Genomic DNA, 27,669 nt, shown 5'->3' with positions numbered 1-27,669 from the left:
ATCAGGATGCAGGGAGAAGCCAGGAAGAGGGCCCTCACCGGATACTGACTTTGCTAAAGCCTTGACCTTGAATGTTCCAGGCTTCAGAACCATGAGAAATAAACTTTGGTCATTTGTGAACCATTCTGTCTATTTTATTTTGTTATTGCAGCTTGAACAGACTAAGACAGACCACATGGAGCCATTGTACCTTGGGTAGCTCATGAAGGAGAGGCAAACTGAGTCGCTGGTTTGTTGACTCCTTCCTGTCTCCTGTCTATTGTTGGTCAAAGCTTCCCACCCCCCTACCCAGGATGCTAGTACTCCCGATGCTTTCAGGTTATGTTGTCCAGCTCCTCCAGGCAGCCACTGGGGAGACCAAGTCCTGTGCCCCATGGCATGTGGTCAGGTCACCGACATGCACTGGAGCTGCTGTGGCTACCACCATAGCAGACTGTCCAGCAGGCCTGGCCAGTGTCTGACTCTCACTGAGGAGAAGCTGAAACAGATGGCAATGTTAGGAGGCGAGGTGGCAGAAGAAGCAGCCGGGGCCCTTCATGGACCAGACAGCCAAGAACCAGAGGGTAGGTGAGACTGAGCAAATTGGGGAGAGTAGAAAAAAATCTGAGAAAGATGAACACTTACTCTCTGGGATGCTACTTCGATATTTAACTGTGGATATATATGCATTTGGGTATGTCTCAGACTTTCTTGTCTGTCCCTTGAATTCAGGATGAAGCCACCTTGTGCAGGATGTTTAAGGAGGGGCTCTGTAGCTCTTAGTTGCTGTGTTTCATGGCGACACCCTTATTCCTTAGGGGAATTCTACTTTCCTGGAAACTTAATAATGCTTAATTCCATTGTCTGGTTTCATATCATGAGGTCACTAAGAAAACAGGAAGATGGGCGCTGACTCAGGATGCAGACAGAAAGGAGACCTGAGCCAATCCTACAGGAGCTCTAGGACTGGGATGCCCCTTCAGAGCTGTTCCAAAATTGTGCCTTTGTACTCCTGCATCAGTCTTTGGCATGCCACCCCAAGAGGGATGAGAGGGATGGAGCCTTGATGAAGCAGCTCCCTGCTGCCCAGAGCAAACACCAGCAGCTCCAGGCCATTCACAGCAAAATCCCTGCTAGCTGTGGGTTGGCTGCCTCCGCACAGGAAAGGGGACCCAGTGGGGCGCCACAGTATCCACTTCAGGCAGCCACCATCTTGACTAAACTCCTGTTGAGACTGCGTTTTAATCTAACTCTGGTTTCCCTGCAACACTAACCTCACTGATTCACTCTAGATTTATCCCCAAAGTCAAAAAAGGCTTCCAATCACACACCATGGAAGATTCCCAGGAGCACTTAGAATGATCACATGATGCTTCTTAGGGGCTCTGTGGATTTCCTGATTCACAAAAGTGACAGGGACAAGAGCCAGGCCACTGTTAACCCCAAATGCCAGAGGCCTTTTCCTTTGCAAATACTGCGAAATACAGGTTCAGCTTTCATAACCACCTTGCCAGGTCTGGATTGTCCCTCCCGAAGCAAACGGGAAAACCCAGTTGCTACAGGCCAAGAGAACTGTTCCTCATCCTTTCCTAGATTTAAAGAAACTATGCAAGGGGCCTGCGCTGTAGTGAAGCAGGTAAACCCATCGCCTGCAGTGCCAGCATCCCATTTTGGCACTGGTTCAAGTCCCTGCTGCTCAACTTCCTATCCAGCATCTCTACTGATGGCCTGGGAAAGCAGCAAAAGATGGCCCAAGTCGTTGGGGCCCTGCACTCGCATGGGAGACCTGGAAGAAGCTCCTGCTTTGGATCGGCCCAGCTCTAGCCATGCAGCCATTTGGGGAGCGAACCTGTAGATAGAAGGTATCTCTCCCCCCACCCACCTCTGCCTCTCTGTACAGAGAGTTCTCCACCTAATTGTGCGTAAGACCCAGAGATTCTAAGTCCCTGTGCTGGAGATGGGGCCCAGGGACATGCTTTCTTAGCAGGTACTTAGGCCTTATTTGTTCCTATGTTGACTGCCAGAATGGCGCCACCTAATGCACAGTGAGCATTCGATAAATGTTGGTAACGAGGCTATATTTCTCAGTAAGCACCTGTCAATCACCCTTGTTAGTTACCTTGAGAGACACCAACCTGCCATACAGGGACTTGCAGTCTAATTCAGGAGATGCAAGATGTACAAAAATAACTGTAGTTCCAGGAGAGACAGGAAAGGTCATAGGACTGTGCATAGAAACAATTACCATTTAGGGAACAACCAGGAATTCCCATCTGACAAATAATAGAACTAAGACATGGAATGGTTACCTCACTTACCCACAATCACATAGATGGATTTCCAAGACCAACTTCTCTAACTGCAAATCCTGAACTCTTAAACCAAACACCAAGGTATCTTTAAGAAGTTTGTGAAAAATACATATTTGGAGAAAACTGTGCATGGACTTCAACAACTTTTTTCACCAAAGTAAATCACTTTTATTTCCATTTTTTCCATGAACTGTTTGAAGTTCTCTGATACATAGAGTTCTAACTCCACCAATAGACCAACATTCCTCAGTATTAACCTCACCAAACCAAATCAGTCTTCATTGTATGTGCTAAATAGTCTCTAATTTAATTAATCATTTGGTTATCTGGCAGGTATACTAGTACATTTTTTTTTTTTTTGACAGGCAGAGTGGATAGTGAGAGACAGAGAGAAAGGTCTTCCTTTTGCCGTTGGTTCACCCTCCAATGGCCGCTGAGGCCAGCGCATCGTGCTGATCCGAAGCCAGGAGCCAGGCGCTTCTCCCGGTCTCCCATGCGGGTGCAGGGCCCAAGCACTTGAGCCATCCTCCACTGCCTTCCCGGGCCATAGCAGAGAGCTGGCCTGGAAGAGGGGCAACCGGGATAGAATCCGGCGCCCCAACCGGGACTAGAACCCGGTGTGCCGGCACCACAAGGCAGAGGATTAGCCTGTTAAGCCACGGCGCCGGCCTACTAGTACATTATTGAGCTACCACCTGAAGTGCTGGCATCCCATATGGGCATCAGTTTGAGTCCTGGCTGCTACACTCCTGATCCATCTCCCTGCAGATAGTCTGGGAAAGCAGCAGCAGATGGCCCAAGTGCTTGGGCTCCTGCACCCACATAGAAGAAGCTCCTGGCTCCTGGTTTCAGACTAGCCTAGCTCTAGCCAATGCAGCCATTTGGGGAGTGAACCAGCAGATGGATGATCACTCTCGCTGCCTCTGCCTTTCTCTCTCTCTCTCTCTCTCTCTAATTCCATCTTTCAAATAAATAAATCTTAAAAGGAAAGTAAGTTAAAGGGAGTCCCGTGGGATGGACTGAACCTCTGACTGGATTGTTCCCAGCACAGCTGGGGCATCCGATCACAGGGGCATGGCAAGGGGTGCTCAAGAGCAGACCCAGCTTCCTGCCAAAGAAGCACTGAGGGTGAGGCCTTCGCAAATGGCTATCTCGCTGGCTGCTTGTGGGGCAAGTAGACCCCAAGGGTCTGGTTGAGGGGCCAGCCCCTACCCCTGAGTCCCTGGGTTCCCTGCTGCCTGCTTGGGGCAAGGCCATGGGTGCGAATGTCGTGCTCTCCTGACCTCCTCCTTGCTACCCTCTATAGGCTTGGATTCAGGGTTTGTTCCTAGTGTCCAAGACATTGATAAAAAAGCTTACAGACTGATGTTTACCTGCAAATCTTGATAGAACAATTAAAGCTTATTGATGACAAGCTTCAAAGCTGCAAAGAAAACTGAAACTCTCAAAGAGACAACAAATAACATGGTGGAATCAATTAAACGCCTCACTGTGTTGCTGCAGATTGCTAAAAGTACTGTTAATCCTGTAGATACAATGTACCAGCCTAGTCCCTTGGAGCCATGATCAGCACAATGCCTTCCCAGACTGTCTTACCTCCATAATCTGCTCAGGTGTGTAAGTCAGAGCAGCATCCATCTCCCCCACCAGTTGGATCTGCATTAGCTACTTTGGGACATCGTCAGACTCCAGCACCAAATAGTACAGGCAATGGGCATTCAGCACCCAGTAGCTGTCAAACTTCTCCAAGCCATGTCAATTTGTCTCTAAATACAGTCCCAAACTTCTGTTATTCTAGCACTGAAGATGAATTTTATGATGCTGATGAAACTGGCTCATCCCCAAAGCTCTTCATAGATTCTTCTGGCTCTGCCTCCATCTTGACACAAGGCAGCTTGTGTCTGAAACATCCAGATACCACAGAATCACTTAATTCCTTCATGTCCAACGGGACAAGTGATGCTGACCTTTTAGAGTCACATGGAAACAGAGATGATGAGGGAGAGGCAGGGTCAGTGGAGGAGCACAGAGTATTATGTCACCGGTCAGGCTTGGAATGGATCTAACTAAGGTAGTCCTTCCAACTTCCAACACTAGTCTTGAAAGAAAACCTCTTCTCCGAACCTGTGTGTGAGCACTGGTGACCAGAAGGATCCCAGGGAGCCCATGGCTCAGGTTGTGAAATGGTACCTCTCAGCCTCTCGTGCAGGAAGGAAAGGATCGGTTGCCAAAAAGCCATACAACCTCGTCCTGGCCGAGATCTTTCAATGCCCCGGGACGCTACCAAATGATCCTGAAGAGAATGCAGAGTAGTTTTGGGAGGCCCAGTTCCCTAGGTTTCCAAAAACAGTGTAACGTTCATGGCTGAACAGTTTTCTCATCATCCACCCATTTCAGTTTCTATGCTGAGTGTTTGAACAAGAAGATACAGTTCAGTGCTCATACCTGGACTGAATCAACTCCTTAGGATGTCAATTGGCGTAGCCAACATAGGGCAGAGCTGTGTCTCATGTCTAGTCTATGATGAACATTACATTCTCACATTTCCCAATTGCTATGGAAGGTCTATCCTCACGGTATCTAGGGTGGAATTAATTAGGAGAATGCAATATCAATTGTTCCAAAATGGGCTAAAGCACAAATATCGTCTTCCACACTAAACCTTTCTATAGGAACAAGGAATAGAGAATTACTGCTGAGATTTTTTTCTCCAAATGACAAGACTTTTTGCTCCATTGAAGGGGAGTGGAATGGTGTAATGCATGCAAAACACACAAGGGAAGGGGGTGGGGAATACAATTTTTGTAGATACAAAGACGTTGCCTATAATCAAGAAGAAAGTGAGGAAGTCAGAAGATCATAATGAATATGAGTCTTGCTGTCTTTGGAAAGATGTCACTTTTCATTAAAAAAAAAATCAGACATTGACACAGCCACAGAAGCAAAGCACAGATTTGAAGAAAAAGAGTGGAAGCCCAAGCCAGGAAGGAGAAGGAAATTCAATGGGAGACAAAGTTATTTCATGAAGATGGAGCACATTGGGTTTATGATGAACCATTATTGAAACATCTTGGTGCCGCAAGCATTGGGTCAGGAAATCCAGAGCTTACCCCTGCTGACTCAAGCAGTGAGTGTTATCAGGCAACAGTCCTTCTATGGGAGAACCTCATCACTCCCTGCATGTCGCTGTGGCTCTTATCTCAAGGATACTGCACTTGCCAACACAGATGAGCAATTTCAGCAAGAAAAGCCCCCCTTTCTTCCTCTGTGGCATTACAATTTTGACTTCAGTCTTGAGAAAAACTTCAGGTTCTGAAAACAAGATGCCTGCCTGTTTTCTAAACCCCATGCTCTGAAAAGCATTTATAAAACCAGGTGTGAAGCTCTGCACTCTAGTATTGCTACTAAGATATACAAATCGCTTCCCAGTTCAGGTAATCTTGAATTCTATATAAATACACACACAAATATACTTGAGATTTTTTCATATATAAAAAAAGAAGTCAATAATACCTAATTAATACCTATTAATACCAACAACAGTAACATCAAGAGACTAAGTGGTATGGGCGCCGGGTTCTAGTCCTGGTTGCTCCTCTTCCAGTCCAGCTCTCTGCTGTGGCCCGAAATGGCAGTGGAGGATGGCCCAAGCCCTTGGGCCCTGCACCCATGTGGGAGACCAGCAGGAAGCACCTGGCTCCTGGCTTTGTATCGGAGCAGCATGCTGGCTGTGGTGGCCATTTGGGGGGTGAACCAACGGAAGGAAGACCTTTGTCTCTGTCTCTCTCTTTCTGACTCTTTCTCTTTCTAACTCTACCTGTCAAATAAAAAAAAAAAAAAGACTAAATGGTTCACAGGGTCAATCCAATTCCTTGATACCTACAACAATGCCTGAAATATAGTATGTTATTAATAAATATTTTTTGTTAATAAATATTTTTGAGTAAATAAACTTATCCCTGTTTTATACTCCATTTTCTTGCTTAATTTTCTTAAGATTATTTTATTAAAAAGCTGAGTTAGACAGAAAGAGAAGTGGAAAGAGATCTTCCATCTGCTAATGGCCTCAATCACCAGGACCAGGCCAGGCTGAAGCCAGGAACCAGGAACTCCATCCAGGTCTTCCACATGGGTACAGGGGCCCAAGCACTTGGACCATCTTCCTCTGTTTTCCCACATGCATTAGCAGGAAGCTGGATCTGCAATGGAGCATCCAGGACTCAAACTGGCACTCACATGGGATGCTGGTGTTGCAGGCAATGGCTTAACCCACTGTGCCACAATGCTGGCCTTTATACTCCATTTTCATGGTCAACTTTCTTTACCAATTGCATTATCAGTATTTTTGTGTCTTTAGGTGCTGGACCTCATAAGAACTACAAATTCTCTAATACTGAAGGGACATCTGCCCTTTGCTAACCCTCTCATCAGCTAAAGAAATCCAAGGATCACAAGAAGAGTTTTATTTGTTGTGCAACTCTACCAGAGGCCTCGGAAAACACCTATACCAAGGGGAATTATGGGAAGACCTTGGCTGGGTCAGGGTCAGGGGTGAGGAGTAAGCTGATGGACTCTGAAAAGAACAAAAATTCTACAACAAAGAACATTTCATCAGCCTAATTAAGAAAAGTGAACCGGGAATTAGAGATAGAGCCACCTGTCAAAAGATAAATTAGAACAAGCCAAAACCACTGACCCACTTTTCTTATGCTAAAATCAAAGTAGCCATAATGCAACTTATGTTCCTTTCAGCTGATACACAGCAGGGAGAAACCATAACAATCTGACTCTAAAATATGGCCTGGCTGCCCCTAACCTGTAGGAAGGGTCAAATCTACAAAACACAGCGGACTGGGGCCAGTATTGTGGCACAGTGGATTAAGCCACCACTGCTTATCCTCTTGGAACACTGCTTCTGATCCAGCTCCCTGCTAATGTGCCTGGGAAAGCAGAGGAAGACGGTCCAAGTACGAGGGACCCCTGACACCCATGTGGGAGACCCAGACAGGGGAGATTCAGTCTCCTGGTTGAGCAGTTAGAAGATTTTTCTTTCTCTCCCTTTCTTTCTGTTGCTCTTTCTCTACTACATAAGTAAATCTTTACAGGAAGCCTGGTAAGAGAGATGATAAGAGACTATTGATAAAGGCAGCAGCAGGCCTAAAAGAAACTGACAAGGGATGGTGGGGTGCCCCAGGGCTAGCAATATAGTGAGCACATGACCACTCCTGTATTGGCTGCCAGGACTTGGAGAAAGGAGCTGAGTGGGGGAGGGGGCTGCTCCTTAATAGGTGCTGTGGCCTTTGTTCTCTCCATACAGGCTGCAGCAAGGAGGGAGCAGGGAATAAACTCACTGCCCCTCCTCCTGGTTGTGCCTTCCACTGGTGAGCGCTAAGCAGAAGCCAGAGGGCAAGGGTGACCCTGAAGCACAAAGCAGGGTGAGGGAGGAAGAATGGATCAGGATGGGGATGGTGGCAATCTTCACCTCCCAGATGTCTTCTCGCCCTTCACTACCCTGCTTTCCACCGGTCTGATTCACATCCAGGGTCCCTATGGTCCCTGGTTTCTAGCTGGGTTTGGCCAGTGGCATTTGTTTTACTGATTATCTCTAGCTTGCTGTGCGCCTTAACCAAGGGAGCCTGACTCTACATAACTCTCCATTCAGGTCCCAGGAACCACTCCCTCCCTGAGTCCTTTCAGATTATCATACAATGACTTTTATAAGGTCCTATTTTTCTGCAGTAACATATCTCCAATTTTCAGTGAAAGTTAATGGGAAACTAGAATTTTCTTACCAGAAATTCATTTTGACATTTTCCAAATTATACTGAATATAGGCATTCCATTATATAGAAATGTCCCTAGGCAAGGGGCACTCGATGATAAGATATGCTTTTGATATTACACAAAGTGGGTGGGGAGAATGTGAGCCAGAGAGGAGCTGCCTTGTCCCAAGACCTTAGGACCTGCCACAGGCTGACTCCTAGCTTCAAGCTTAAGTACAGGTCTCACAGAGCAACCACAGGAGAGCAAACTGGTCCTGCAGTAAATACGGATGGGGAAGATGGTAACCTGAACAGCACTGGAATTCTTATTTTCTGCCTTAAGAAGAAAATTGTTCATGACTCCCCTTTGTGTATTGAGGAAAACAAAGTCCTAGCATAAACTCCGGAGCCTCCTGCGATCCAGCTTCAACCTTCTCTCTGTCCTCTTGCCCTCTAAGTGAATGCCCTATCCTCTACCCTCCTAGAATACAACGCTATTCCGTATCCATACCCAGGTCTTCACCTTGTCTGGCCATGGACTACCTCTGTCTGAAATATCCTTCCATCTCTTTGAAAATCCTACTTGACATCCAAAAACATAAACACAAAGATTCACAGCAGCTCATTACTTATTAGTCACAAACTGTAAACAAATCCAATGCCCTTTAACAAGTGAACAAATTGTGGAGTGTCCATACACTGAAATTCTAGTCAGCAACAAAGGACACACTGTTGACACAGGCAACCACATGGATGAAACTCAAAATCATCGTGCTGAATGGAAGAAGTCAGATAAGGAAAAGGGTACACACTGCATAATTTCGTTTATATAAAATTCTATTGGCTGGCATTATGACATAGCAGGTTAAAATCCACCTGCAATGCTGGCATTCCATATGGGCACTGATTCGAGAACTGGTTCCACTTGTGATCCAGTTCCCTGCTAACACGCCTGGGAAAGCAGCAGAAGATGGCCCAAGTGCTTGTCCCTCTGCACCCATGTGGGAGACCCAGGAGAAGCTCCAGGGTCCTGGCTTCAGCCTGATGCACCCCTAGTCACTGCAGCCATTTGGGAGTGAACCAGTGGACAGAGGTCAACATCTCTATCTCTCTCTGCCTCTCAAATAAAAAATAATAATAAATAAGTAAATAAAATTCTAGAAAATGGAAACTAACTCAGGGTGGCAGAAGGGCGATCTGAAGATAAAAATAGAGAAAGGGAGGGATCACCCAGAGGCTCAAACACCCTTGGGAGAAGATGAAAATGATGCTATTCTAATTGGGATGATGATTTCTCAGGTGTATACATAGTCCAAAACTCATAGAACTAAACACTTCCAGTATGTGTGTCTTATTGTACCCCAATAAAGTTGTAAAAAAATACTATACACAAAGTAAGACAAACCACAAACTAGAAAAACCAGCAGCACACCAATAAAAAGATATTACCCATAAGATAATTAGGGCCCCCAAGAAACCAATAAAAATACAAATAAAGCAATAGAAATGAGTATAAAACACATACCCCGCATCCCAGCCACACACCCCCACATCCTAGGTGCCATCAGGCATCTGAGACCACCAAGTTCTACATGTAATCCTAAGCCTCATCCAACGTGGACACATGTCCTCCAACCGTGTCTCTTCAGCCCAGTGGTTACGAGGATCGTTAGACCATCCCAGTCAGTTACAGGGAAGGGGCCGTGACTAATGCCCAGGCAGCAGAGTGCAGGGTGATGGTGTCCTGCCGACGTGAGTGGCACACGCTCCTGTCCCTCCCACCCTCCCCCCCACCACCACCACCAATTCGGGAACAAATTCCTGGAGGCCCAGGGGCCCATGTGTCCTTCCTTGAATATCCGGCCCGAATCACGCCTAGAACTCCCCGTCCTGCATCCAGAATAACATGCCTAATATTGTCGTGGCTCTTCCACCCTCACCAGGACGCTGGGCTAGCACCGTGGTTATGGCTCTCATCACTCTCCCTCCTCGCTGGAGGGAGCAGAGGCTTGCGGCTGGGCAGATGCTCGAGGTTAATGGTGGGGAATGTGAACCTCCGGCACCACCACGCCGCAAGGGCGGCTCACGGCTGCAGCAGAGGCCGGGATGGGCGACGCGGGATGCACCCGCCGAGCGCTCCGACCCACCGCGGCCGCGGTTTTCCCCACGTGTCCGCTCTGCCTGGCGGTTCCACGCCGCTGGCCCGCAGTCGACTGAAACTGACAGGCCGTCAGGGGAGCAGGGGCCGAGCGAGGTGCGGGAGGAGGCTGGCGGGGCCGGGCACAAATAAGGCGAGAAGAGGAAGCCGGGAGGCACAAAATGTGCATAAAGCCTTTATGAAAGGAGAAATTAAAGGACAGGCGATTGCTCATTTATTAATTACTGACAAACAAGAGGCACTAATGAATAGCATCATTAAGAGCATTAGGCAAATATTAATGCGTATTTCTATCCTAAACACGGACTCTGTTCTCCCTTTGACCATCTTTGATCAAACGCCCCTATGTTAATGGCAGCCCCCTCCCCTGCACTCCAGCAGCCCCACTGTCACCACCTTGCCTGTCTCTCCCCGTCCCTGTCGCCTCCTGACACTTCCAGGAGACACCAGGACTTCCCCCACTTCTTTTCTTGTCTGTCTGCCTGCACCAGAGGATGTACTTCACAAAGACATGGATCCTAGGGTGCGCTGATGGGGACAAGGACCTGACACACCATGGGTGGCAATGTTGAAAACATATGATAATCCTGCACACGGAAGAGCCAGGGGTTCCAGCCCACCCACCATCACCCACTTTCAGTCCCCTCTGCAGCCAGCACCTTTCTCACCAAGTTCTTGCAAGAAGAGCAAAGGGAACTTCAATGCAGCCACGAGCATCCCCCTGAGCAGGTCCCCACCACAGAGCTCCTGGCAGCTCCTGCCCCTGGCACTCGGCAACCCTGGCAGCAACCTCCCCCTTGGGCTCATAAAGCGTTTCAGAGTGGAAAGTTCAACGCTTGCATTTCACAGCTGCAGACTTTGGGACCCCATGAGAGGCAACAGCCTCCTCCACTGAGTATGCTGAGCTCCTGGGCCTCTCCCTCCCTCCCTCTCTGATGCACAGAGACTTTGGGGCTAGGTGGCCCATGGTGCGACCCCCGGCAGAATGCTGGAAGCTGGAGGCTGTATCGGGGTCCGCAGTCTTGGCTTTCCCTCCCCCCGCCGCACAGGCCTTTTCCTCTCACCTTCCCAGAGCCCTGACTGCTCAGCATTCAGGCCCTGCCTGCACTTGGCCCGGCAGATAATCAGGATTTGGATGACTCTGGGAGGAGGCACTGGCAGGAAGCTGGGTAGAAAGACATTTTCAAACGAGGATGACCTTGTCCAAACTCTAATACCTGCTTTTTCAGAAGAACTTTCAACCTTTTTAAAACCATAGGAGGGAGCAAAAACCCAAAGCCAATGGGAAGAAACAAATGGCTCGGGGTCTCTCTGCAGGAATCCAGGTTTTCTGGTTCCTGGCTCTCCACCTGCAAGTTTTTTCTTCCCTCCACTATATTACATCTTGAACACAGAAGAGCTACACAGTGAGGAAACTCTCAGACAGATTTCCCCTGGATCTTCCCAGATCTAAGTAAGTGCGACATCTGGGAATCTGTTCTCAGTCACTCTTACAAATACATCGGCATGGTTATCAGAGGCTGCCTATGACAAACATGGAGCAAGGCTGAAAACAAGTCACAGTGACTTCTGTTTGTTGAGCATCTAATATGTGCCAAACTTTTTCAGATATTCACCGTCTGATTCATGTGCACGACAACCTGCAATGGAGGCTCAGAGAGGTTATTACAGGAGCTTGCCAAGAATCACACAGCCAGGAAGTCTGGAGCCCTAATTCAGAAGGAGCAGTGCATGACACCAGAGCCCTGGTTCTGCTCCGTAAAACCCTTCAGGTGCGAGGACAGGAAAGGGAAAGGACTTTCAGGAGGATGGCTCTCTCGTCCCTCAGAAGCTGCCTGCTCCCTGGAGTCCTTTTCCCACCCTGTCTTTCAGGGTTAGGTTTTCCACAGCTCCTGTTGCCATGGCATTAGGGGCTCTTGTCACCATTTGAAAACTCAGAAGTGGAAAATAAGAGGATTCAGCTCTTTGATTCAAGAGCTAACCAGTTCTTTTGAAAGATAAACTCAATCTGGTCCTTGAGTCAGGATTAGAAATTGGAGACAGATAATGGCTCTTGTAGGCCTTGGAATAATTTAGCTTCTTGCTCTGAGAAGTTCAGTTCACTTTTCAGACATGATCTCATTCTTCTCCATGAGATGTGGACAGGACACCAGAGAAGAGACAGGGACAATTCTCCTCAGGGTCAGACCTGGAGTGAGACTCACAGCCCCCACCCCTGTGTCTGAATTCTCTCTCTCTTCTCTCTCCTCCTGCCTGGCATGACAAATAAGATGTCACACTACTGACACTATTACCTGCAACTGGGAATTTACTTGAGGGCCTTGGCTTGCCCTGTCCGGTTTAAAAGATCAGGAAATAAATGCTGCAAAGTCTACAGACTGTTAGAGCTGAGAGGGACATCACTGCTCCTGGTCCTATCCCCAGCACAGCTCATCCTCCAGAGAAGCAAACAGAAGCCTGGACACATCGCATGAACAGAAGAGCGGGTTTATTACCTTCTTTCAAAATAGCTTCTAGGTAATGGGGCCACCTCTCCTGCTGCCAGAAAGGAATCTTTTCATGCCCCTGTACGATAATCATTACTCACTGTCTTGGGTCTTTCATCCATGCTATGGTCTGAATGTTAGCGTACTTCCAAAAATCCATGTGTTAAAATCCTAACCCCTAGGGCAGGTGTTGTGGTACAGTGCGTTGAGCCACCACTTGGGATCTTGGGATGCCCACATCTCATATTAGAGAACCTGGGTTTGAGTCCCGCCTCTGATTCCAATCCAGCCTCTAGCTAATGCACACCCAGAGAGGCAACAGGTGATGGCTCACGTACCTGGGTCCCTGCCACCCATGTGGGAGACCTTGATGGAGCTCCTGGCTTCTGGCTTTGGCCTGGCCTAACCCTGGCTATTCTGAGCATCTGGGGAGTAAATTGGTAGTTGGAATCTGTCTCTCTCTCTCTCTCTCTCTCTCACACACACACACACACACATTTTTCTTTCACTCTGGTTCCCACTCTCCTTTTCAAAGAAATAAATGAACTTTTAGAAAACATATCTAATGCCAAAGTGATGGTATTAGGAGCTGGAGCTCTGGGAGCTGATTAGGCTCTCAGAATGGGATTAGTGTCCTAATAAGAGTGACCCCAGGCAGCTTGTTCACCCCTTCCACTGCATGAGGACACAACCAGAAGGCACCATCTATGCAGCAGGAAGTAGCTATAATAAGACACCCAGTCTACTGGCACTGGAAACTGAGACTTCCAGCCTCCAGACTGTAGGAAATAAGTCAGTATTGTTTTTGAGTCACCCAGAGTATGGTATTTTGTCATGACGTCCAAAATGGACCAGGACGCTCCAGGACTCCACTTGCTCTCCGACATGGTACAGTGGAAAGAATATGCCCTCTGAAACCAGGCAGACTTGTTCCCAAAGCTTAGCTCTTCCTCCACTAACTAGGTGTGGGATTTTAGGCAAGTTACTTGATATTCTCTCAATCTCGGGGCTTTTACAGAAAATAAGGTTCTGGAAGATTCCTAGTCCTTGCTTTATACTTCTATATTCTAGTGCTTGCATTTTGAACCTTATTAACATTCCACTTTGAATTGCACAGTCTCAAATTCACCAAGTTTCTATACTTAGTTGAAGTTTTGTTGACCAGCTCTCAATACAGAGGAATCTGTTGGGAGTTCTATAACTGGAACTCATACCAATTTCCAGCTTGGCTCAACCACTCAATGATGAAAAGAGAAAAGACAGCTCTCGCTTTTGTAGCATGCAATTTGGTAACCAACTTCCCAATTTGGAGGTGAGGCCAAGGATGTTAAGCAGTGTTTGTTTAGTCATCTGTGAATCAGCACTCCCCGCTCTCTGCCCAAACTGCACAGGAAATTTTATTCGAAATTGCCAACAGCCCCAGCCTTGGGCAGCATACAAACACAGAAGAGAGAAATGGCCTGGGAGAATACTTCCAGAACTACATAGCTCAGCCAATAAACCCAAAAAATGAGCACAATGGATAATATTGAATAAGAATGCATCCAGAAATTCTCCCACATCTTTAGACTGAACTATCTACTTACCTGTCTTGTCAGACTCAGTCACCAAGTCAGCAGGGCTCGTGGAGCTAAGTAATACTCCCATAAATCAGCTATAAATTTTACACTCAACAAATCCTTCAGTACCAAACAAGCTTCATAAAATCCCTAAGTAGAAGTCTTGGGGATTTGGGGAGAACTGGATTTGGAGAGAGGGGTGATGAAAATGTTCCAAATTAATAGTGGTAATGGTTGTTCAACTTGATTAATATGCCAAAAACCACTGGATTTTGTACTTTAAGTGGATGATTTGTATGATCTGTGAATTGTCTCAGTAAAGCTGTTATTAAAAGTCATAGCAATCTAATTCTCAGTTTCACTATTATAAAATGCGCATAATGCCTCACAATGCTACTATGGAGACTAAGCAACTGTAGTTCAGCACCCAGCACCAGTCTTACAGTGGACACTCAGTTAACGGACTCTGTTATTGTCAGGATAACAGTAATAACAACGGTGATGAGGACAGTGATGACAGTGAAATTAGCCCCGTATCCTCCATAAAGTTTCTTAGTTCTTATAGCCTCAAATTTCCATTCTTTCCTAGATTCATGTCTTGTAGAGTTAATTTAAAAGTTTGAAATTAATGAAATAGTATTTTGTGATAGCGCTTCTATTTTGTTCAAAACAATGACTCATAGATTCTATTTAACTATTTGTATAGTTTGTTTGTATCATCTTTCAACTAGGCTATGAACTCTTCCCACCCCAAGCACAGGGAAGCTATCTCAGTGCCTCTCCCACAAAAACTTGCTCTTGGAAAGTGCTCAATATGACTTCTTTTTAAAAAAATTAAAAACATTTATTTGTTTGGGGGGAAAAAGAGAGAGAGAGAGGTAGATCAGATCTTTCATCCACTGGTTCATTCCCCAAATGGTCACTAGGCCAAAGTCAGGAGCCTGTAACTCCTTCTCAGTCTGCTATATAGGCGACAGGAGCCTAAGTACTTGAGTTATCCTATGCTGCTTTGCCAGGTGCATTGGCAGGGAGCTGGATCAGAAGTGAAGCAGCCAGGACTCAAAGTGCTGCTGTGATATGGGATGCCAGCATTGCATGCGACCTGCTGCACCCCCACAGTGACCCCTCGATTTGATTTCTTAGCTGGATTTTATTATTATTTCAAACTCTGGGTAGTATGAAATTAATCTTCTTACAGCTTATTTTATTCGTCAGTTCTCCGATCTGTCCTTTCCTTTCTAATTTCCATCTAGTAGCTTATCAATCACATATCTACAAGTGTGAAGAATCGAGCAGTCTCAAAATATGGCTTCCTCCACGTTCCTCCACTCCTGTCAGGCAGACAACACACCAGAGCCAAGAGGTGGAAATTACTGTTCCAGTTGAGAGATTATCAGCTGCAGAGTCCTTCATAGAAGGGTTGACTTGACACCCTGTCAATATGTTCCTTAGCGGAAGATTAATAAATGCAGTTCCCAAATAACCAGAATCTTGGACTCCACAACTGGCTTCCACAGAGCAAAAGGGTCCTTCTACTTCAATGACCTCTTCCTTGCTAAGACCCCTGTTCTATGTTACTAAAGGGCATCCTTCCTTCCAAAACAAAGAAAAATCCACAAGTAAAGCAATTAAGATAACTTGCAAATGAGGCTTGGCACCTGGAGGAAATAGAACAAGCTATGATTAAAATGAATCTGAACACCTAACAAAATAGAATCTACAAACTGGCAGACTGTGTCTTCTAACTGTTGCCACCTAATGTCATCTGACATGTGTGGCTAAGAATAGCAAGTGGTGAAAGTGCTGTTGATTTAAGGAGCTCAGTAGATTATTTTGGGGGTAATACTTTTGGGACCCAATAGTAGGTCAGGTTTGCAGTTGTACTTTTGATAAATGTCCCAGACTTTTCTCTCTTGACCAGCAACTAAATGCATTTGAATGCTTTAGTTGCCAGTCAGAGTAAACTTCTATTTAATCAGTAACAAATTCTATTATGTCACATAATAGGAAGGCCAGGGGTAATGCACATCTGGGAAGGGATTAACTTAGTGACTTGGTAGTGTCAGCAAGGACCTAGATTCTTTTCATCTCTCAGTCCTGTCATCCTCAATGTTGGCTCTATATCAGACTGGCATCAACAATTCTCATCATCTTGTTCAGACCCTTCACCATCCTTATGATGAACAAAGCCTTTTCCAGAGACCTCACAGCAACCTCCAACAAAGGTGGAAGGATACCCTTCTCCCCAGTAGGAGACACTCTGGACCTGGGCATGAGGTCAGCTTTCCATGTAAGGTATGGAAGATGCTTGCACAAAACTGGGGTTCTATCAGGAAAGAAGAAGGGGAAAATGGATTTATTGTTACAGAAACCATGCTCAGACATAACAGGATGACTGGCAGGGGGTGAAATGCCTGAATGAGCATACTGACAGGCATCACATTGCCCGTAGACTGAACACTGATGGAGCTTACCCTCTCTTAGTGGTAATATAAAGCAATATTCGTAAGAACCTAAAGAAAGTTCAAATCATCCAAAAGATGTGGCCGTGGGTGAGTAGAAGTGACGTGAAGTTAGCTGGGGGATGGGTGGAAACAGAGGGCAATTACACAAACCCACAGGCTTCTGCAAGGTTCTGAGTTGTCTGGCTGTGAGGGGCGAATGCAGCCAAGGGATGTGTCACTAACTGTTCCCAGCAGCTCTGTGGCTGCCTGATAAACCAGGGGTGTCAGTGTGAGTGTCCCTGGCTTATTAAGTTAATGGAAGAAAAGGAACTTTTTTCAGATACAGAGGAACCAAAGTCAAGGTTCACAGGCAACAGGCAACTTAAAGCAGGATGACAAGTTTCCCGCTGAATTGGCCTGGCATCACTGTCCGCACACTATCTGTGATGGTCATGACTCGACATTTTCATAGCCTTCAGTGATTAGGAAACCAGAAATGCCAATTCCTTCCCATCACAGACTTTGTGGGGACTGTTATTAATAATTATTGTGTCTTACTCTACAGTTAACAAAATAATTTTCCATAAATAATTCCATTAGGCCTATATAGCATAGCAATTTGTTGCTGTCCCCTTTACAGCTGAAGAACCTGAAGCTCCAGTATGTTAAGTGATGTGCTCAAGATCACACAGGGGTAAAAATAGACTTTCATGTACATAGAACATCCATGTGTCTTTATTGCATAATCCTTAATTTCCCTGAGGCCCTGAAGAACCTTAGAGACTGTGTTCCACCTTGATCTCAAATCAAGCTTGAAATTCCTACCAGTGGACATATCGCATTGAGCTAAGGCATCATGTCTCAAAAGATCCCTGCGAGAAGATCTGTGTACTTCCTGGAAATGGAATATAAATTGCAATCCAATTCTCTGACAATTATCCTTCAGTGTCCATCCATGCTTTCCTCAAAATGCAGGGCTATTTAACCAGCTTTTGCATGGAAATCAAAGAGCCTGGAGTCCCTGGAAAAAAAGATCATACCTATACCCAAAGGAATGACACTAAATTCTGGAGAGGAGAAAAATGATGCCAAAGACTTTATTCTCTTTCTGGTCGAAAGGCCTAACAAGTGCCTCGGGCAGCCTGAAAAAGAAAAGGGAATCTTGAATCCCAAAGAATCGATTTATGGGGTCAGTGCTGTGGCTTAATAGGTTAAGCCTCCACCTAAACACTGGCATCCCATGTGGGCGCTGGTTCCAGTCCCAACTGCTCCACTTCTGAACCAACTACCTGCTAGTTGCCTGGGAAAGCAGTGGAAGATGGCCCAAATGCTTGAGCCCCTGCACCCATATGCACCACCTGGACCCTGGCTTTTTTTTTTTTTTTTTTTTTTACAGGCAGAGTGGACAGTGAGAGAGAGAGAGAGAAAGGTCTTCCTTTGCCGTTGGTTCACCTCCTAGTGGCCGCTGTGGCCAGCGCACCACGCTGATCCGAAGCCAGGAGCCAGGTGCTTCTCCTGGTCTCCCATGCGGGTGCAAGGCCCAAGCACTTGGGCCATCCTCCACTGCACTCCCGGGCCACAGCAGAGAGCTGGACAGGAAGAGGAGCGACCGGGACAGAATCCAGTGCCCCGACCGGGACTAAAACCTGGTGTGCCGGCGCCGCAGGCGGAGGATTAGCCTAGTGAGCCATGGCACCCTGGCTTTTGATCAGCCCACCTCCAATCACTGCAGCCATCTGGAGAGTGAACCAGCAGATGGAAGACCTCTCTCTCTCTCTCTCTCTCTCTCTCTCTCTCTCTCTGTCTCTCCCTCTGTCTGTAACTCTGCCTCTCAAATAAATAAACAAATAAATCTCTTTTTTTTTCTTTTTTCTTTTTTTTTTATAGCAGGCAGAGTGGATAGTGAGAGAGAGAAAGAGAGAGAGAGAGAAAGGTCTTCCTTTTTGCCGTTGGTTCACCCTCCAATGGCCGCTGCGGCCAGCGCATCTCGCTGATCCGAAGCCAAGAGCCAGGTGCTTCTTTTGGTCTCCCATGCGGGTGCAGGGCCCAAGGACTTGGGCCATCCTCCACTGCCTTCCCAGGCCACAGCAGAGAGCTGGCCTGGAAGAGGGGCAACTGGGATAGAATCCAGCGCCCCAACCGGGACTAGAACCCGGTGTGCCGGCGCCGCAAGGCAGAGGATTAGCCTGTTGAGCCACAGCGCCGGCCAAATAAATCTTTTTTTAAAAAAATAGACTTATAATGGAATTGGTACTGAAGCTGGAAGAAAAAGCCAAGGAATTTGAGTTAAACCCCTGGATGTTGAGCCTTCCTGAGATCCCAGTTTCCAACTTTAAGCACAGCTTTCCAAGTACACTGAATCAGAAATTCAGAACTCCCCAATGTAAACAGCGACAGGCAGAGGTCCCAGCTCAGTCTCTCAGGAGTCCTCCAGGCGCTGTCTTTGGTGCTGAAGTAGCACAGCCCGGGTGCCCAGCACACGCAGTGGCAGCAAAGACATTCTGTGCAGCTCCATGCTCCATTTCTGAGTGAGTCTTAAAGTCATGGCAGTCTGCAACCCTGGAATTCAGCTGCTTGTGTTTCAGAATTAGGAAAAAGTACCTAAAATAGCCACGTCTACCTTTTTGTTAACACTCACACCAGTTCCTTGAAGGCAAGGGATTTTTGAAGCATCAAAAACTACACCAAACTGCCAGTTCAGATCATTTACCAATAATAGCCCAAGAATTCACTTTAGTATCCCATTTCCCCTCTCAGTGGCTCCTCTTCCCCCATCTTAAGTGCAGCTCTCTCCTACTGATTCTCTCTCCACAACTCATTTCCCAAGCTCACTCTTGAATATGAATATGGTCTGGGAGAAGTCTTTTATAAACCAGAGGGAATTTAAGATAATGCAGTGTTCCATCTGAAACCTTACATGCCATGGAATGAAAAGTTATACCATCATTTGCGAAAGATATTTGGGAGGCAATAAAGAGGAAGAACGCTTATCATGGTGTATGACATCACACTCTTGGATGACTTCCTGTTGTCCCAGCATATGTATGGCCAGGGCTAGTTACTGTCTTCACACAAAATGAAAGATTTTAGTATTGTGGGGCAAAACATATTTAACACTGTTCTAAATCAGTAATATTTAGTCATTCAAGTGAAACACAAGGATGACCAACACCAGTGCTCTGTTCTCACAAGATTCCCAATCCAGCTGGGAGAGTGAATCGTGTACTACAAACTAACAATCTGTATACCAAGGCTTGAACCAAATTTCACAGGAGCCAAAGACCTGCCTAGAAAACATAGTCTGGGTTCCTGAAAAGGACTTTATTAATGTGGTGGCGCTGTGGTGCAGGTTAAGCTGGGAACACCTGTATCCCATATCAGAGTGCCTGCATCAAGTCCCCTCTTTCAATCTATATTCTTGCTTACGTACATCCTGGAAGGCAGCAGATGATGGTTCAAGTACTTGTCTCCCCGCCACCCACATGAGAGACCCAGATGGAGTTCCAGGATCCTGGCTTCAGCTTAGCACCATCCTTGGATGGTGTGGACATTTGGGGAGTGAACCAGCAGATGGAAGATTCTCTCTCTTTCTCTCTCTCAAATAAATAAAAATAAAATAAAGATTTAAAAAAATAAAAGCAATTTATTAGGTTAACAAAAGAGAAAGGAAAAAAACACAGGTTTTGAGGTTCCAAACCTAACTCTATCCACTATGGTACAAACATAGTACAATAATTTTCACTCCTCTTTGTTCACCTGTGAAATGAGAAAACTAGGAGCTGGTGTTGTGGCAGAGTGGGTAAAGCCACTGACTGCAACTCCAACATCCCATATGGTACCAGTTCAAGTCCTGGCTGCTCCACTTCCCCTTCAACTCCCTGCTAATGCTCCTAGGAAAGTAACAGAAGATGGCTCAAGTGCTTGAGCCCCTGCACCCATGTGGGAGACCCAGATGAAGCTCCTGGCTTTGGCTTGGCCCAGCCCCAACAGTTGCAGCCATTTCAGGAGTGAATTAGTAGATGGAAGACTTCTCTCTGTGTCTCTCTTTCTATCTCTCTGTAACTCTGCCTTTCAAATAAAATAAATATTTTTAAATGAGATAATAGTGCCAGACATAATGAGTTATTTTAGAGATAAATTGGGATAACATAGAAAATATTTTATTAACTGAAAAAGCATGATTAAATAAAAAGTTTATCACTTTCTGATTGCTCGAGTGATAATGTAAGTACCATGAAGGCAGGCTGGGTCCTTCCAGCTAGTTACAGTGCTGAACACAGCACCACGTGCCCAGAGACAGATATCAAGAGCATTCTGATTCCGAAAGAGCCTTGACTTGGGGAAGAAAAAGTACACTGTTTGTCCTCAGTGGCCAATTCTGCCCAAGCCATCCCTGGAGTGTGGGGCTGAGAGGTGCAACAGAAAAAGATGGCCTTCACAGGGGGAGTTGGCTCAAGGCATTAGCTCCAGATGGAACTTCAGCTGGAGGCACACAGCCACAGCTGAGCTCAAAGGAATGACCGAGGTTTTCTGGACCTATTCTCTGGCTGGTGGATGAGATGCATCAGAGACAAATGGAAGACAGGTGGTGCTGGCAGAAGGGAAAGGAGATGGGATGAACAGAAGCAAAGGAGAGGTCATGACGTAGAGTCACATTCCAAATCTTTTGCTTGGGTGGAAATTTTCAGCTAATCCAACTGCCGCTGGATATCAGTACATTTTCATGAAGAGATCCTTTTTAGAACAAAGATAAACAAGGATTAATAAAGTTGCAAGAGAATTTATTTTTTAAGATTTATTTATTTATTTGAAAGGCATAGTTATAGAGAGAGAGAGAAAGAGAGAGAGAGGCACAGAGAAAAAGAAAGAGGCGGGGAGAGTAGAGAGAGAGATCATCCATCTATTGGTTCACTCCCCAAATGGCCACAACAGCTGGAGATGGGCCGACTCAAAGCCAGGAGCCAGGAACTTCTTCCAGATCTCCCACGTGGGTGCAGAGGCCCAAGGACTTGGGCCATCTTCTGCTGCTTCCCCAGGCACATTAGCAGGGAGCTGGATAGGAAGCAGAGTAGCCAAGACTTGAACCAGCACCCATATGAGATGCCAGCATCGCAGGTGGAGGCTTTACCCACTACACCACAGTGCCGACCCCTGGATGAGAACTTTATAACAAGCTAATCTAACATCTTCACTTAATAAATACAATTAAGATCAAGAGAAATGAAGTTTAACATCAAAAAATAAATTTCTTCGGGGCCAGAATGGTGGCGCTGTGGGTGAAAGCCAGCGCCTTCAACATCAGCATCTGATATCAGAATGGCAGTTCAGGTCTCAGCTCCTCCACTTCTGATGCAGCTTCCCCTCCTCCCATATTCATTTAACAGTCACAGTGAAGAGTGGTCTGCTCGATTGGACTCTAGGAAATGGACTGATAAGAAAACCTGATGCCAAGGTCTTCTGAGGAGTACTTTCTAGAAGACTGGGCAGAAAGATTGCTACAGTTGCAACGGAAGTTTCAGTCAATAGCATAGGATGTTCCACTGTCCCTTTACATTTGTCCTAGATTGATGTATAGGAACCAGGCCTCCAGGCATAGCTCAGACCAATCACTGGATGTGGACTGTCCCTGAGGAAGGGGGTGGAACTTCAGATGAGGCCATTATCCATGGCCAAGTGCAATCCCTATGAAAGGACTCCAGTGTTAACCATCAGCAGCCAATGCTCCCAGAAGCTGAGAAAATGAGTGTCTCAGGACTAAAGCAGGAGACCTGGGCAGCTCCACAGCATCCAGTACAATGGTCTGGGTTTAGGGTCAGGGGTAGGACAGCCTTGCTTTGCCTGGTTGTTCAGGGATCTAGTCACTGTTCCACCATCCCATAAAGAATCATCATTGTCCACGTGTCCAAAGCTGGGTCATCATGATGTCCTGAGTTTATCTCACGAGAAAGAGAAGGAGAGCATGTTGGAAATATAGCAACACCTTAATAAACAGCATTGGAATTGACCAGAACTTAGTCATAAAGCAACACTTAACAGCAGGGGAACCTGGGAACTGTGATCTTTCTGTACAATGTGGAGCCAGTTTCAATCCTGCTCGTGTAAGAGAATATGTTAAGAAAGGAAACTCCAGGCTGGCGCCATGGCTCAACAGGCTAATCCTCTGCCTTGCGGCGCCGGCACACCGGGTTCTAGTCCTGGTCGGGGCGCTGGATTCTATCCCGGTTGCCCCTCTTCCAGGCCAGCTCTCTGCTATGGCCCGGGAAGGCAGTGGAGGATGGCCCAAGTCCTTGGGCCCTGCACCCACATGGGAGACCAGGAGAAGCACCTGGCTCCTGGCTTCGGATCAGTGAGATGCGCCGGCCACAGCAGCCATTGGAGGGTGAACCAACGGCAAAAAGGAAGACCTTTCTCTCTGTCTCTCTCTCTCTCTCACTATCCACTCTGCCTGTCAAAGAAAGAAAGAAACAAAGGAAACTCCAAAGTAGCATGTACCTTTTACTGCATATATACATTTAAAATGACCTCCTGGTATTTTATCCCTCCCTGCAGAGCTGGATAACACATGGTCTTTGAGCCTGTTCTACCTTATTATTCTTCTTGATGCCAAATTTGCTCAAAAGAGAATAACTCCCTTCTTTATTGGTTAAACCAGACAGCTCTAGGTCTTTCTCACCTGCATGAGGAGTAACCCAGAAAATTATCTAACAGACTTTCAGGGACTATCACTCTGTTCTAGAGAAAGCCCGAGTTCTAGACTTTTCCCATGCCCAGGGAAATCTGCATGGCACAATGACTCAGAGTCCCTGTGTGCCATCCCAGGATGAGCTATGGAGACCCGCCCCATGAACCTTGGTCTGAGATATAATGTGTGAATATTCTGTCTTTCCCCCAGTCGGCCTGGTCAGCAGCAGCATCTTTTCTGTCTCAACACCCAAAATGACCTGATGATATGTATTCCATATCAGAATGCTGTAACTTCAGTGCCACTGAAGAAAAAACTAAAGCTCTTATGACTCAGGGAGGGACTTCCAAGTATTGTGCTGCAGATCCTAGAACTGCTCTGACAGTTTTGGGTCTCTGCAGCTCAGATGCGAGCCACCAGCAGCCAAAGCCTTATAAAGCCACAATGCAAGAGCACTTTCACTCTTCCCATTTATTACCTGTAACCACAAATAAACCCACAGAAGGCATCCTTCCCTTGGGCCTCCAATCTGGAGAACAAGGAATCAGGGTCTATGCTTAAGGTATTCCTAACAGTCATGCAGGGGACATTACTCAGGTGAGAAAAACCTAGCAATGACCATGTGACCAGCCTACCTCACCCAGGATTCCAAACACAAACTGGGACTAGACAGGACTGCTCTTATGGTAAGCACCATTGAGATGGATCCCTCTTGGGAAAATGTTCAGAGCTCCTTGGGGCTTTAGTCGAGTGCAACTGTATACATGAAGAAGTTCTCTTAATCAGCATCCTCACTTTTGCTGAGTCAGTTGTTTGCAGCATACAAAGCACATTTACATCTATTAACTCTGTGTTTTCCAAAGCAGGGAGCAGGCAGCTGCACCAGGGGATAGGCAAAAATCATCCATGGAAGTACAGGAAATAAAATAGCATAGCCTCTACTTTATCTTAAATATCAGAAAAAATGAAGTTTTATCAATCTCTAATCCATGGGTTGGGGTTGTCACTAACGCCTTCATTTTTGTCCATATGTCAGAAGCAGAGATGCCACGTATAGGAAGCATATTATCCTAAGAGAAGAGCAAGTGTTCCACAAAGTGGAAGGGTTGAGTGGAGTTCCAGATTACGCGATTTAGTTTTAACTAAACTAATCCCCCATAAAGTGTGCATGGCTCAGAAAGACTCCTGTAAAGAAATCCCAAATGGAAGTGCTTACAACAGAAGAGAAGGAAGAGCTGACACATCCCCTCCTAGCAAGAGCTCTTGGTGACAACATTATAATGATGACTTATTCAGATCCAATACGAAGCTGGCCAAAAATCTTGGCAATTATCACCACTATTTTAAAAATGATGTAACATCCCCTATCATTAGCAATGAACCTTACCCTAAGTATAAATTACAACTTGAGAAAGTTGCTAATGGTGTGTGTTATATAATTTACAAATACATTAATATATGAACATTGGGAGTGAACACACGAATAAATTTTTACCAGTGAGGAACATACACAAAAAGATTTCAAGATCGTTGTCATAAGTCAGCTAAATGATTCTTTATGAACACCCTATGCGTGCCATTATTCCCCAGATTAGAAAATGGAAACTCACAGTGGCAAAAATGCCCAGGAACCATCAGCTGTAGGTTTTACGTGGAAGCCATAACTGACCACCAATAAAACTGTCACTCAAGAGCTGAGTGAGCAATCCAGGGAGACATCTGTGGAAATTAAAAAAGCAAACTCCACCCCCATAGCTAATGAGGCCTAGGCTCGGCTGCTATTCCCAGTAGGTTATTCCAGGAAAGCCAGGATCACAAAGAATAGCTCATCCCATCAGGCTGACTGATGTCGTCCGGGACACTGTTACGTCTGCAGCCACATCGTCCTTTAAGAAAGAAGTCAGGCATTTGCCTTGGGATGCTTTAAAGACCCTGGCACCACTGCCATCAACAAACACTTACAAATGTCACCTTTGTGTCTAGGTCTGCAGGAAGAAGCAAGATCACAACCCCAGATGAGTACATGTGACTGCACAAAGGGGGCCTGATCTTGGCAAAAGCCAAGGTTTCTCACATTCATTCCCTCGGGAGTTGCAATGTTTAAAAGTAAATTTGCCCTCACCACTAAGACTGGCTGGGTGTAACCAGTCATTAGAAGAATGGAGACCCAGTTCCGCCTGCAGCAATCCGGTCTGCCTCCCAAAGCTCAGAAATGTGCTGGACTCAGCATTTCTGTGCTGATGCAGCATCCATGGTAGAAAAGGCAGGGGCGGCCGCAGCAGCCGCAGCAGCAGTTGCTCTAGGGGGTGGGAATCAGATTGCACCATTTCTACCTCATTTGGCAGCAGGAGCACAGTCACAAGGAGGATGAGGTTGTAGTCCAGAAGCTGCTGGGCTATGTCATTCTCAAGGTGGTGAGTAAAATGCTATTCACTGGGATGTCAGGTGTGCATGCTATTTTCCTGAGTGAAAATTTTGGTCTGGCAGGGTGTGTGTGTGTGTGTGTGTTAGAGAGAGAGAGAGAGATCATACACATGCATGGGCACTTCAACGTTCACTGAGCAACAATGCTTGCAGAGCTGTGAGCACAATAAATAAATAGAACATAGTGTTTTCGAGTCAGTGGGGGAGGAGGTTAGATAAATCATGCATTTCAAAGAAGAGGATTCTGAGGTTCAGAGAGTTGAAGTCCTGAGCTCACAGAGCTGGTTAAATGGTCAGGTCTAGAACGCAGGGTCTTGATTCCTAGCGTGAGATTCTTCCCACTGCTCTCTCTACAGGGGCATGTGGTGTTTGCCTCTACACCAAGTGACCTGAGCCAGAAATCTGCAGCCACAGCATTAGTGTCGCTGAGGCGCATCTCGATGGTTCCAGTAAACCTGGGAGGCCATTTCTGCCTAACTGCAACCTGGGGCACAACAGCCAAACAGCAGCACATGTTTGCCATGAATCGCTGCAGCCCTAACGGCTACCTCCTCCCCTGATGCTGTTCCCTGGGTCACACTGCCAAGTACAGACAGCACCAGCAAGTCTTCCCAGCAGAGTCACGTGGGCCACAGATAGAGCCGAAGAGTTTGCTTCATCAGTGACATCCCTGTTTTTCTTAGAAAAATATTTGCTGAATGCTCTTGCTGAATGCTATTCAAATGCCAGGCATCATGCAAACCACCATCACATTTTTTAATCTCACTCAATGCTCACCACAGCTTCTTGCAGCATTAATAGTCACACCTGACAAGGAAAGAGACTGAGGCCAAGATTAAAAAGTACAAGTTATTCTGAGTCTTTTAAAAATTCCTAGCTTCCCCAAGAATCATAGCTTTAAAAAGAGTTATTTTCTATAATCCTCCATACTAGAATAATCATTGCTCCTAAAATGGAAGGAAATCTCTCTTCAATGAAGAGCATGCATCTGCAACACTCTGGACCAAATGCGAAATCCAAGCAAGTAAAATGCCTTTGAACATTCATAGACCTTGACTCTCAATTAGGCATTGCATGGGTCTTTGGAGTTTTTTCAAAATTTTCTCCTCTTTTCCTGGTTCTGTTTTATGTTAAGATCACACCTCTTCCACTGTGGCCTTTTATACCAGCTCCACCCCTAAGTGGGTGGTCTTGAATAAGTCACTCTATTTCTTTGGGTCTCAGTCCTTTCATTGAGAAACTGACGATCAGTATTCTTCCTGTGAGCAGTGAAATGTTTATGTATGTATCTGTTCCCTGCCTCAAGCATTTGCTGCATTCCCATGGCACGCTGGTGCTGCAGGGAATTTTAGAGATAACCTCATCTTTCTCTACACCTTGCAGACCTGGAGAGGTCATTTGCCAAGCCAGAGACGGTTGAGCATGCTTTCCAGGAACGAATCATGAATTCAAAACATTTAGAGCGAGGGGGCGTGGGGGGGGGGGCAGACACTTAGTCTGTGTTCCTCTCTGGCTGTAAATGATTTGAATTTTTTTCCTCTTTTCTGTAATTACATTTATTGAGTGCAATACTCAGTAAACCACAGTGCCAGGGATCATGCTAAGCAGTTTCCCTGCATTCCATTCACAATCTGGACAATAATCCTATTCAGTAAATAATATGATTAGCCCCAACATACAGACGAAGAAACTGGGAACTCGACTTTGTGATTCTGTTTGGGATGATTTAAAAAAAAAAAAAGTCTGGAAATGGATAGTGGTGGTGGTCACATAACACTGTGAACATATTTAATACCACTGAATGATACAATTTAATAAGATAAATTTTGTATTGTGTGTATCTTAACAAATAACAGTAAGAAA

The 27,669-nt window shown here is 46.0% G+C and overlaps 1 pseudogene; it reads left to right on the top strand.

The window, feature by feature from the left end:
* The first annotated feature begins 373 nt into the window (after positions 1-373).
* Positions 374-10,343, top strand: LOC133775076 (oxysterol-binding protein-related protein 9-like; annotated as a pseudogene).
* The last annotated feature ends 17,326 nt before the right edge of the window (positions 10,344-27,669 follow it).

The sequence above is a fragment of the Lepus europaeus genome, chromosome 16 (genome assembly GCF_033115175.1).
Source record: "Lepus europaeus isolate LE1 chromosome 16, mLepTim1.pri, whole genome shotgun sequence".
NCBI lineage: Eukaryota > Metazoa > Chordata > Mammalia > Lagomorpha > Leporidae > Lepus > Lepus europaeus.
This window is presented reverse-complemented; position numbering and strand designations above follow the sequence as displayed.